Genomic DNA, 13,786 nt, shown 5'->3' with positions numbered 1-13,786 from the left:
TCTAAACATATATTAAGACCATGAAAGTACACATCAGCAGTTTGTATATTACCTGGGCTATATGTCACATAAAAAGTCTTTTTTCCTCCTTCAATCTTTGACGCCAGTCACCTCTAGCCCGTCTCTCTCGATGAAACCTCCGGTTCTACAAGTATCGACCGAGAGGATGAGCTCTGCTTGGAAGCGGTAGAACGCTATATAGGTGTACACCTTTGCGGCGTGATTCTCTAACGTCAGGTGCGTACCTGCCTTTGAGGATGAGTGCTTATCTTCGTTGTCAAGTTTTTTTGTGTGTGTCTTTGTTGGTCCATAGCGCTTTCAAAGCGCATCCAAAACTCCACTAATGTTCTTGACTTCTGCTCGAACCTCTTAAAAAAACTATTTTCGCTCTCTGATCTCTGAGTTGTTCTCATAATAGACGCCATCTTCAAATCCCTGTAATGTGCCATTACCCATTGTGCCCTGATAGCGTATGTGTCTGTAAACCAATCATTGTCACCAAGTGCATGCTCCTAAATTATTTGTGCCCATATCACATCAAATTCTGCTGCTTCAAAATCTTCGTCCCATATAATGTCATTCAATTTTTTTCATAAATTAAGAATAATCACTCCTAGTCACACCAAACTTACTGGCCACCATGTTCATTATGTGCCACAAACAAAAACGATGTCGCGCTTTCTTGAAAACAAGGGGTACAAATTTTATAATACCCGGATCCTGATCTGTAATAATATACGTGGGTTCCATTCCTCCCATTGCATGTAAAAACCGGCTGAATACCCAATTAAATGACTCATAATCTTCTCTTGCAATTAGAGCCCCACAAAATGTAACTAATCGACCATGGTGATCTACACCGGTGAATGGTGTGAACACCATAGAGTACGTGTTGGTTGAGTAAGTAGGGTCAAATGACACTGCATCGCTAAAAATAGAGTAGTTCTTTCAGGCAGTACTGTCAGCCCATATAGCCTTACGTAAGCTACCATCATCATCAACATCATAGTCAAACTAGAACCCTGTCCTCATTTTAGCCATCTCCTTAAAATGGTCGATGAACAATTGACCATCTCTTTCATGAATGAAACATTTTACATCCTTAGGAAGTTTTTAAAAACATTTAAGGTTGCTCCAATGTTCTCGAATCCATTGACGTGCTCCTTGCAAATTTTGTATGTCCTTGTTGCTCCTATCTTCAACTGTCAACCAACGGAAGATAAATGAAATGTTAAAGCGTATACGTAAATGTGGATACTAGATATTTATTATTATACATAAAAGTGGAAATGTATTATCACGCGAGTATAGCGCAAGTGCAACTGTAAATGTGGCTACATCAAAGTGTAATTATAACTGTAACAGTGGATGGTGCTTAAGTTTGATTGTAACTATAACAGTCTGGAAGTCTGGGAATATTTCTAACCCTTGAGTTCAAAATGATTAGCATTTTCTGATAATCTGTTATATTGCAGGATAACTTCTGGAACTCTGCGTCCTTAACTGTGACAAGTTCGTGGTTATGACCCTCATGGAATCTGTCATTTAATAGCATATCATTCTTCATAAATAGCCTTATTGTCGCTCTACACCCCACTCTCGTCACTTTTGTTCTCCTCTTTAAATCTCCTCCAACCAGTCCTTCATCCGGTTTTTTCCTATGAGTGAAACCTTCACGGTTGCAAACCAAAAGCTTTGACTTTATTTCACCATCATGCCACCTTTTCGTTGTGTACTTTCGAACATCAAACCCAGACGCAAGTGCATATATCTTATAAAATGAAACTGCGTCGTCGATGCTTAAAAACTTCTGGCCAACATAGGGTGTAAACCTTTTCTTGACTTCCCAGCACACCTCTTCCTCGCTGCCATGCTTCACTCCTTTGTTAAAGCCCAAATATAGAGTTATAGTTAAGAGTTACAGTTACAGTTACAGTTACACATATACGCCTACAGATTGACACTTACACATACTGTTAGGTTCATATACCTCTTATTAGACTCCTCTAATAGTGAACTAATTAACTTCTTAATATTTGTTCTTTAGATCTAGTGCATGCATAACAAAATAAGAGATTAATGAGAAAAATAATGTCCCTTACATTATTATTTTCAGATTTATGGGCACAAATAAGGTCTCCTACCTTCACTTGTTCTTGAGCTATGAGAAGTATTAGGATGATCCTCCAAAATCCCAATGTAGAGATTCTCCTCTTGATTGCACCCAAGATTTAACCCTTATCACTACTAAATAATATTTGCTAGATATTTATTTAGTAGTCTACTTTAAAATTGATTACTAATACTCATATATTACACTAATAATATTAATAATATGATTGAACAATTTGGATTAAAACTTCTCAAGTTTTTGAGAAGGAAAACTAAGAAATAAGAGAGAGGTTTTTTTATTGCATGTATCATAGAGGAAAAAGGAAGAACAATTATGCACATCTACCTTAAGTGTGCCGTCCCATTGCTCTCTATATGAGCAATTTTTGGTTTTTCTCCTTTTAACTTATGCAATGTGCTTTTAGTAGGTAATAGGCTAGCTTTAAAGTATGTCATAAGTTGTTGGAGAATCTTTCCAACAACAATATGACAAAACCTAAAAGAATCAAGCATCCTCTCCATTTGGACGGTATACTTGATGTATATGGGTCCATTTTTGTCTTATAATATTTGTCCCACAAATGCTTATAAGTCTTATGTTTAATTATCTTACATAATTAAATATTAATTTGATCATACAACAATTATGTGACAAATTAATAAACATATATTCACTCAACTTATTGAGTAATATTTTACCATTATATCAACATATAATGGGTCCCATAATAGCTAGTTAGTTAAATTTACAACCTCTTGTAAATGTAAATAACTAATTACCTCTACCTTGAAACATTTATAAAACCTCAACATAATTTAGTGAATTAACATATTAATTCACTAAATCAAATCTTATTTAATCACATTACAATAAGATACATATTTCCTCTCATAAATATAAATTGTTCAATTTAAGGAATTAATTAACTTGTATCAACATACAACTAATTAACTTTATTGATAAGGGCATCATCCTTTAGGTGTGACCTTAAGGGATCAACTGACCACCACCGTCCCACGACAGTAACATCAAACTCTAGCAAGCCAATCGTTACCGATTAATGTTGATCAGTTGACTATTTAAATGAATCATCCCTTTCGTATTCATAATATGAGATTTGATTATGATATTTAAATCATGTGATCGCACTATTGTTGAGGACACATATTCCAACACATACATACCTTCAGAGTTACAAACTGTCAAATTAAAAAAGAGTTACACTTACACATTTACACCTTCAGGTTTACACTTACACATATACACCTCAGAGTTACAAATTGTCAAATTAAAAAAGAGTTACACACATTGAAATTAAAAGAGAGTTACACTTACACATTTACACCTTCAAGTTTACACTTACACATATACACCTACAGATTTACACTTACACATACATACCTTCAGAGTTACAAACTTTCAAATTAAAAAAGAGTAAACACACATTGAAATTAAAAAAGAGTTACACTTACACAATTACACCTTCAGGTTTACACTTACACATATACACCTTCAGGTTTACACTTAGACTAACAGTTACACCAATTACACTCACACTTACATTTACACATATACACCTACAAATTTACACTTACACAAACATCCTCCTACTACTAAAAAAGAACTTCAACTATCAACCAACTGTCATTTACACTTACATATTTACACCTTCAGGTTTACACTTATACATTTACACTTTCAGGTTTACACTTAGACTAAAGCTTACACCAATTACACTCACACTTACACTTACACATATACACCTACAGATTTACACTTACACAGACATCCTCCTACTATTAAAAAAGAATATGTTCCTCTAAATATTTTCCCGCTAAATAACGTTCACATTGAAATTTTAAAATTGAGGTTTCATTTTGGGTGTCAAATTAATCCTATTTGTTAACACACCAACCTTTTAAATTGTTTTAAAGATTTTTACTTACACATCAATACCTTCAGATTTACACGTACACATACACACCTTCAAATTTACATTTACACACACTTACCATTACACATACATACAGTTTCACCTTCAGGATTACACTTACATACTTACACTTACACAGACTCATACTTACACTCACACTTACAGTCACAGTTACACTTACTCACACTCACATGAAAACTCAAGACAAAAAACATATGAAAACAGATTTACACATGCATATTAGGAAATTTACTCACGATAATTACGCTTTTCATTCATAATAATTTAACCTCGACAATTTGTATATGAAAAATCAAAACTAAATAAATAATGGAGTCCAATTTACAGTTTGCTTACCTTACTGTTCTACAATTTGCATATGAAAACTCAAAACTAAATACATATTTATATACAATCTTCATATGAAAATAGATTTACAGATGCATAATAGAAAATTTACACACGATAATTACACTTTTCATTCATAATCATTCTCAAAACTCAAAACAGAAATAAAAGAATTTACCCCGACGACTTCAACAATTTGCATGTCAACCATAATAAGAGCAATTTGTTGCCTCTGATCGTTTCTCCTCTTGTTGCGTAAAATGAGAACCTTAGTTTTTTAGGGTTTAGATAGAGAATGAGAGTAGAGAGAGGTATTTGATGAAGTGTGCTAAGAAAGGAATGAGAAAGTGGAAGAATGAATAGTATAGGGGATATATGTTTTAACCGTTGACGTGCTTTGTTTTGGGAAGAACAATTTTAGTCACATGCACCCTCTCTCCTATCTCAGCCTTTTCCCTTTTTTTCGCGACAAATATGGCCTATTCCTCTGCATTCATCTCAACCTTCCATCTATTTGATCCAATGGTCCTTATAAGGACTTAAGGACTCATTAGAACTTATCACTATATATATATATATATATATATATATATATATATATATATATATATATATATATATATATATATATATATATATATATATATATATATATAGAGAGAGAGAGAGAGAGACAGACGAATTCTTATGAGTCCTTCATATCTATTGAGTCCCTATGTCCTTCTAAGGGTCATTAGATGAGTAAATGGATGGTTGAGATGGATGGAGAAGGGGTGGATTAAAGACTACCAAAAAAGGGAAAAAGATGTGGATGATTGGATTGAAATAGATGGTTGAGATTAAAGTAAACAAAAAAAAATTACCATTAATCAATTTCTATCATATAATTAATTGCTTTTTCACTCTCTAATAACTAATTTAATCACTTTTGAGTTTGAGTGATTAATGAGTGTAAATGTGATATTGTAGGAGTTTTATGAGTGTAACTATAAGTTGTAGAAGTGTAAATGTGAACTTTTAAGGCGGTTTTTTGTAACTCTGATATTGTTGGAGTTTTATGAGTGTAACTGTAAGTTGTAGGAGTGTAAATGTGATCTTTTAAGGCGGTTTTGTATATACAATTTTTGAATTTATACAAATTTAACATTTTACAAGTGTAACCCTAACATTTAACGAGTGTAACTTTGAAGTTTTTCGATTGTAATTTTGATTTTGTTGTGACGGAAATTTTGAATTTATATAATTTTAACATATTACAAGGGTAACTTTGATGTTTTATGAGTGTAATTTTAATATTTTTTATGATGAAAAATTTGAATTTATATAATTTTTAAATTTTACGAGTGTAAATTTGATGCTTTACAAGTGTAAATGTAATATTTAAAGTGTAAATTTGATGCTTTACGAGTGTAAATGTAGTATTTAAAGTGTAAATTTGAAGGTCTACTAGTGTAAATTTGAAGGTTTACGAGTGTAAATTTAATGTTTTACAAGTGTAACTTTGGTCCTTTAAGAGTGTAACTTTGTTCCTTTATGAGTGTAACTGTAGTCCGACCATCGACAAACACCACCACCAACCCACCCTCATAAAACATGTAGACCTATTCAAAAAAAACTTGAAAAAAAAAAAAAAAACCTAGATCTGAAACCAAAATAATAGAATACGAGTGTAATTCTGAGTAAATACGAGTGTAACTCTAAAGAAATATGAATGTAAATTTAAAAAAAAATATGAGTGTAACTTTAAAAACCAGATCTGAAACCTTCACAATTACACTTCATAATACGAGTGTAACTTTGATGGGGTACGAGTGTAAATTTAAAGAAATACGAGTGTAAATGTAAAGAAATACGAGTGTAAATCTGAAGAAAAAAAAAAAAAAAAAAAAAAGATTTGAACCACCACAATTACACCTACTATGAGTGTACCTTTGACGGAGTACAAGTGTAAATTTAAAGAAATACGAGTTTAAATCTAAGGGGAAAAAAAAGAAACTAAAAAAAAAACTAAAAAACATTTTTTTTGAAAAAAGAACCAAAAAAACCAGATCTGAAACATAAAAAATATAGAATACGAGGTCTTAAAAAATATAAAACAAGACGAGATTTGAAAAAAATAAAACAAGACAATATTTGACATACGAAATATGAAAAAATATACTACATGTGATAATATGATATTTTACAAATATAAAACAAGACGGTATTTAAAATACGAAATATGAAAAATAAAAAAATGAAAATAAAGGAGATCCAAAACACAAGATTTGCAAGAATATATAACAAGACGATATTTAAAATATAAATAAATAAATAAGACGAAAATTTAAATTACCCACACAATATTTAAATGAAATCCGAAATAAATAAATAAATAAATCTTAAAAACCCCTCCACTGCCAGTTTTGAAAAAAAACAACCCCATTTCCATTTTTGAAACAAACCACCACCACATATACACCACTACCTGTGGACATGGGCCACCAGCGGCGAGCGCGAAAGGGCTTGAATAAGCGTGCATTTGTGGAGTCGACACCAATTGTTATGGGAAATTGGAACCGTTCATAGTTGATATGTCGTCGATGTAATGCATGCAATGCAACAAACACAGATTAATCCTAGCATGTGAGATTAGACTATGTCGGTGAACATGTAATTAGCAAACCATTGGGGTCGAAGTTGGAAGTTAGATTAAATACATGTGAAAGACAAGTAAATAAATCATACATAAGGCAATAAATGAACTATAATAAATTACAATAATTAAAATTACAAGAATTACAATGATTTAATTGAATTACGTCAAAACCACGCTCAAAACGGAATTTTGAAAGAAGAAAATAAAGAAAAGTAAAATTAAAAGTATGATAATACGTCTGATTAGCAGTGGTAATACGATTAATAGTTAATTTAATTACGTAATTAGAAGCTACGTCAAAGCGAGAAAGAGTTCAGAGACAGAAACCAACCCAGAACAGGCTCAGCACCTGCTGCGTCCTCTGGAAGAGGCGCAGCTCTTCCTGCGTCTGTTCTCCAGTTGGGCTCTGTCTGTGAAGTTAGAACCACGGGCTGTTAATGTTCGTTGGTGAATTGAAGGTCGATTATTGATATTAGACTCAAGTAGAAGTAAGTTAGCATATTACATGCATCTGGAACCGTCATAAAACGAATTAAAGGTGAGAATTTACAGCGATTTACATAATTATGACAAACTCATATCGGATTTAATAAAGGAACAAACTATGAAATTGGAAAACGAAATTGAATCAAATAAATTGAAATCAAACAAACTATGTACAAAAGACGAATTCCAGAGAATCGATATGAGATAATCGAACCTCTAAAATCCGGGTTTGAAATAGATGACGAAAACCCGCGAATATTGAATTATAAGGGATTTATGTCGAATTAAACATTATAATTTGAAAAGAATTAACAAAAACATGATTATATGCTGAAATGAAACAAAGAAACGAAAGAAATAGAAAATTGTAGAAGGTCGAGGAAGAAGAAGAAGAACAGGAGCAGCCGCAGCCTCTGGAAGAGGCGCAACATATGCTCCGATTCTTCGAAGAGGCGCAGCTGCTGCTGCGTTTCTTCTCGCCATCAGACCTCTGCTGTTTTGTGAAAACGGTTTTAAAAGATAATTTTTAAAGACGGTTTTGAACGTGCTCTTGATATAAATCTTACATTAATGATACTGATGAACCATATAGCTTATATGTTTATGTTTTGAAGATGCCAAGGTGTTTTATATTTTATATACTTGTTGCGCGTAATCGTTTGTTAAAGTGTTTTAGAATCAACTTATCTAATACAAGCAACAAAAGAGATTGTGATGAAAGTATAAAATGTTCAAGCCTCTATTCAAGATCAAACGATATGAAGATTCATTCAAGATTTATGTGAATACGAAGTCCGTCTAAAGATTAATCAAGCTTGGATGATGACGTAGCCTATACTCGAAGATCTCCTTGAAGATTAGAATAGTATAGGTGATTATCTCGTAGATAACCAAGAATGAGTTTCTTGAGTTAGTAAAGTTATAGCTTTGCAGCTATAACATTACTAGTAAAAGAGCTCAATGTTATAGCTCTCCTACTATAACATTGAGATGCTGAGTTTATAATACACGACTTATAATGTTTCACAATTGTTTTGAAAATTGTTTAAAGTTTATTTTAAATGTTTTGATAAAAGTATTTATATAATAAAGCCGGTTTAGTGCGGAGTTCGGTTTTATGTTGAACGTTGACTAGTGGTCTTGTTGGGTCAACTTATGAGTTGGACCATGATACTAATTAGGGTTTCAACAAAGCCTCTCCTAAAACCTAAATTCTAACCCATATATTGAGTTAGGGTTTGCAAGAGTCACGAGGCTTATGAGTCGTGACATCTCGTGTTACCTAAGGTGTATTTGGTAAAGATTTTATTCCATAATAATATCTTTACATATCTTATATATCTTGCTTAATATATTTGTTTATGATAAAAGATATTCTTGTTTTAGGAAATCTTATCATATCTTAGAATTTATAGTAAAGATAATATTTGAATAGATTATATTCTATCTTTTGGAATATTCTTTATTATCTTTTAAGGCTTTTAGGAAAGAAATAATAGAAGATATGATTTGTCAACATATCTCCTATATTCGGCTATTAGGGTTTGTGTAAACCGAGTTGCCCTACTCTTTCCTTCCTATAAATACTTTACTCTTTACAACATCTAGAATAGAGACCTTAAGCATAAAAATTGATTTTAATTTTACAAAGCAAACCGTGTGTTTTCAAGCAGAAAAACCGTTTTGTTATTTTTGAAAGGTCGTCTGTTTTAAACTCGTATACTCGTTCTTATTGTTATCGTTATAAGATAATAGTGCTTAGGTGATTTCTTACTTGTTCATTAACGTGAACCTTTGGAAGAGTCATTAGTGTTTTCTTATTAGCGTAAGTTAGACACTCGAGTATTTAACGGTACTCATTGAGTTACAGCTAGAGTTAGTTGTACGAGTTGGGTTAGTAAATTTGTAATCCGTAGAAAGGTACTAAATTTATTAATCGAGAATAGTGGACGTAGTGATGTGACCATAATTGGCGCATATTTAGCCCCCGAATTAGCCTTGTTTCCATGCTTTTTAGTGCTTATTTGGGTCATTTCTTATCTTTAGTTCTTTGTTTTGCATATTCTTTGAGATTTTGATGCCTTGGTAGGAAAGGAGTAAGAATCTTGCATTTTCATGGCAAAACGAGACTAAATTGATCGAATTCAATGACCAAGCATCAAGGAGAGACAAGATTAGAAGGCCTTTATACATATCATAGTAGAAGAGCAATGTTGAGGAAAGATCCTTGAGTCCCCAGGGAAATCCCCAAGGAATTTATGAAGAAAAGGGAAGAAAAGAAGAAGTTACTATGCTGACTGACAATCCGAGCGGATTGTCAACAATCCGCCCGTCCAGCCCCTGCACAATCCGAGCGTCCCGTGCCTGAATCCGCTCGGATTCCCCCTCAACAATCCGTCCGGATTCCTCAGAATCCACTCGGATTCCACCGCCCAAATCCGTCCGTCCCGACCTTATTCCGCCCGGATTTCTTCACAAAGACGGATTGTCTTCTTCAAGCTACGAAAAGAGAAGCCCTTCTCTCAGAAAATACCGGGTCCTCCTTGCTCAACTTAAAAAGTGTAATTACTAGTTTAGCCCTTAGTTAACCCTAATGCATCCTCCCTAATTTTCACTATAAATACCCCATTAGGCTAATTAGAGGAGCATGTTCTTCTTATCAATAATTAGTGTAGTTAATATCAATCAAATCTCTCTTCAATATTGTAATCAAGTATTAATCAAGTTTTAATTCAAGTTTTAGTTCTTTAATCTCTCTTTTGTTCATCCTTTATTTTGGGTAATTGAAGATTATTTGGGTTATTATTGGGAGATTGACAACCTCTCAATCTAGCATTCAAGTACTTCTATTATTCTTGCTTTATTATTGGAATCATTAGTAGGTATAATCTCTTAATCCCTTTTTAATTATTGTTAATTACTTTCATTTATTCATCATGTTTCATATTGTTAGTATGATTGACAACCTTGCTAGCATGATCAACATGATAATGAGTGAGTAGTCTCTTAGCTAGGGTTAATGGGTGATTAGGGAAACCAACATGGGGAATGATTCATGCTTAAATTAATATGCTTTCATGTTTTATTTGCTTGCTTGTTTTGATCTCAACTCATGCACATGTTATATTTGATGAAATGCTAAGCCTATGAATCCTTGCATTTACTATCATCTCCTATCTTTTCAATGAGACTTGTAAGACATAACCCAACTCGAGTCTCATTAGACCATGCATGTTGTTGAGTAGGGAAGATTAAGTCGACTTGTAGGTGTTGTACAATCTAATCGATTCGGCTCCGGGACCCAAACTTTCCTAGGATTGTAAGATATAACCCAACTCAATCCATCACAACAATAATTGCTTGCTTATAATTTGAGAACATGTTTGTATGATCATATCCCATGATTCCCCTATGATCCCATGACACCCTAGTGCCTTCAATCAATTGTTTACACCCCTTTTTATTCATCTTGCTTGTTTATTTTCATTGTTATTCTAGTTTAGTAACCTTCTACATCAACCCAATTTATGACACCCCTTAGACACCACTAGTTACAATAGAAATCTCATTTCAACTCCCGTCCCTTGGGATCCGATCTTTACTTGCCTCTTTACTAATTGTAGAGTTGCTTGTTAAGCTATAAATTGTGTTTTGATTCAACCGTGACCAACGACCACATCTCAATTTGTGAACACTTAGCGGGATCGCATCAAAAATGGCGCCGTTGCCGGGGACGGTGTTTGTTTGATTTAGATTTCTTTTTATTGTTATTAGTTGTGTCTTTCTTCACCTTGAGGAAGTAAAACTCCTCAAGGTTTGTTCTAATTGTTTTTGAGTTGTTTGATATTTTGCATGTCTAGAAGATTACAAAGTGATTTGTTACCTTTTGACCGTGAAATCGAAAGAACCTTGACGAACAATAGGAGACTTGTTAGGAGGAATTTGAGAGGTGTTGGTGAAGTTGTTCAACCCACTAGTGAGTTTGTCAATCCTTTCGCAATAGAAGGAGAAGAAAACCCATTACACAATACCCCACAAAATCCACCTACAATGCCAAAATTCTCGTCACACTGCACTCCACCGAGGAGAATCTACCAAATGGTACTCCTACACCGCAACATCTCACCGGAAATTTTATTGCCAAGTCCGCCTTCATCCAACTAGTTGAGAGGAGCCAATTTGGGGGGATGCCTAGTGAGGATCCTCATTCTCATATGGAAACCTTTTGCGATTATTGTGATGCTATCTCTCAAATGGGCGTGACTCAAGACCAAATTAGATGGGTCTTATTTCCTTTTTCCTTAATCGGCACCGCAAAGAATTGGTTGAAGGGCCTTGATAAGGCCACCCTTGGAATAGATTCTTGGAAAAAGTTGGCTCTAGCTTTCTACAAAAAATTCTACCCACCGGAAAAGACCAACATGCTAAGAGCTCAAATTACGGGTTTTAAGCAAAGGGATGAAGAGTCTTTGTATGAAGCTTGGGAGCGGTTCAAGGGAATTTGTCGCTCATGTCCTCACCATGGACTTAGCGAATGGTTTTTGGTGCAACAATTTTGGAATGGTTTATATGAAGATTCTAGGAACATTCTCAATATGGGATCGAATGGGATGTTCACCGAGGTTGATGACAACCAAACTTGGAGCAAAATTGAAGAGATGGCAATCCACAATTCACAATATAGTAGGCCTCGCAAGGCTACTAGAGGAGAAAAGTATGAAGTGGACGCCGTTATTCAATTAGGTGCCCAACCAAGCTCCCATATCGATACAATCAACTTGAAGTTTGAACAAGCTATGGCTAGACTTGAGGAAAACTCAAAATCATCGAAGCATCATGTCAATGCCATGACGGCATCCTCATCAATCCCAAGTGGGATATGTGAGAATTGTGGAACTTTGGGTCATGACCCAAGTGAGTGTAGGGGAACAACCGAACAAGTGAATGCTTTCCAAGCATATAAAAGTGGTACCCCTTATTCAAATTTTTACAATGAAAACACCAAGTTCCATCCAAATCTCTCATACAAAAGCCAAAATGTTCAAAACCCTCAAACAACATACACTCCACCACCCATGAGAAACCAAAATCAAAGACCCTTTTACAATCAAAACCAAGGTTACCAAAATCAAAATCCATACAATCACCAAAATGACCAAGGTTTTGATGTCCAAAAAGCGGTCCTCCAAATGCAAAAGAATCAACAAGAATTTTTCATCCAAATGCAAAAAGATAGCCAAGAAAAAGAAACCACCATCAACAACATTCTAGCTCACACCAAGATGTTGGAAACACAATTGACTCAACTAGCATCTTCAAGCTCACAAAGACAAAAGGGGCAATTACCACCTCAAAGTAATCCCCCTAGACATGAAACGGTTAGTGCCATTCACTTGAGAAGTGGTACAAGGTATGAAGCACCGAAGAAGCAAGTTGAGGATGAGGTTGTAGAAGCTAGTGAAAAGGAAGAAATTGTGCAAAACTCCAAAGATGGAGAATCATCAAAAGAAGAAAGTTCAAAGAAAAATGAAGACAAGGCCAAAGAGAAGGAGCCCATTGTGATTAGACTTCCTTTTCCAAGTCGTCAAGCCAAGCCCAAATTTGATGATCAACTTGGAAAGTTCATGGAAATTGTGAAGAATTTAGAAGTCTCAATTCTTTTCACGGAATTAATCAATCACGTTCCGGCCTATGCGAAGTACATGAAAGATATCCTCACAAAGAAGAAGTCAATCCGGAAACTTGAGACTATCGCCTTCACTAAGGTGAGTAGTGCAATACTTCAAGGGAGTTCACCTCCAAAGTTAAAGGATCCGGGAAGCTTCTCAATACCGTGTACCATTGGCAACACGACGATCAACAAAGCCTTATGTGATCTAGGGACTAGTGTGAGTGTCATGCCATACTCGGTAAGTAAAAGGTTGGGGATGGGAGAGCTTAAATACACCAACATCACACTTCAAATGGCCGATAGATCGACGAAGACACCGTTAGGGATATGGGAAGATGTCCCCGTGCGAATTGGGAAGTTTTTCATCCCGGTGGACTTTGTCATTGTTGATATGGAGGAAGATTCCAACATTCCAATCATCCTAGGAAGACCTTTCCTACACACCGCCGGTGCAGTGATTGATGTGAAACATGGAGAGCTCACTCTAGAAGTGGGAGATGAAAGCATAACTTTTAATCTTGACAAGACTATGAGAGCTCCTCGTTTGTATGAGCCATGTTTCATGATTGATCATTATAGCCGAAAAGATGAAAGGAA

The 13,786-nt window shown here is 34.6% G+C and overlaps 1 non-coding gene across 1 annotated transcript; it reads right to left on the bottom strand.

Annotated features, from left to right (window-relative positions):
* Positions 1-11,939: 11,939 nt before the first annotated feature.
* On the bottom strand, positions 11,940-12,046 carry LOC141624112 (small nucleolar RNA R71). The gene has a single exon (XR_012533923.1). It is a non-coding gene; the product is annotated as a small nucleolar RNA R71 (small nucleolar RNA).
* Between the last annotated feature and the right edge of the window lie 1,740 nt (positions 12,047-13,786).

This window comes from Silene latifolia, chromosome X (assembly GCF_048544455.1).
Source record: "Silene latifolia isolate original U9 population chromosome X, ASM4854445v1, whole genome shotgun sequence".
NCBI lineage: Eukaryota > Viridiplantae > Streptophyta > Magnoliopsida > Caryophyllales > Caryophyllaceae > Silene > Silene latifolia.
The sequence above is the reverse complement of the archived record's forward strand: the minus strand, read 5'-3'. Positions and strand labels throughout refer to the sequence as shown.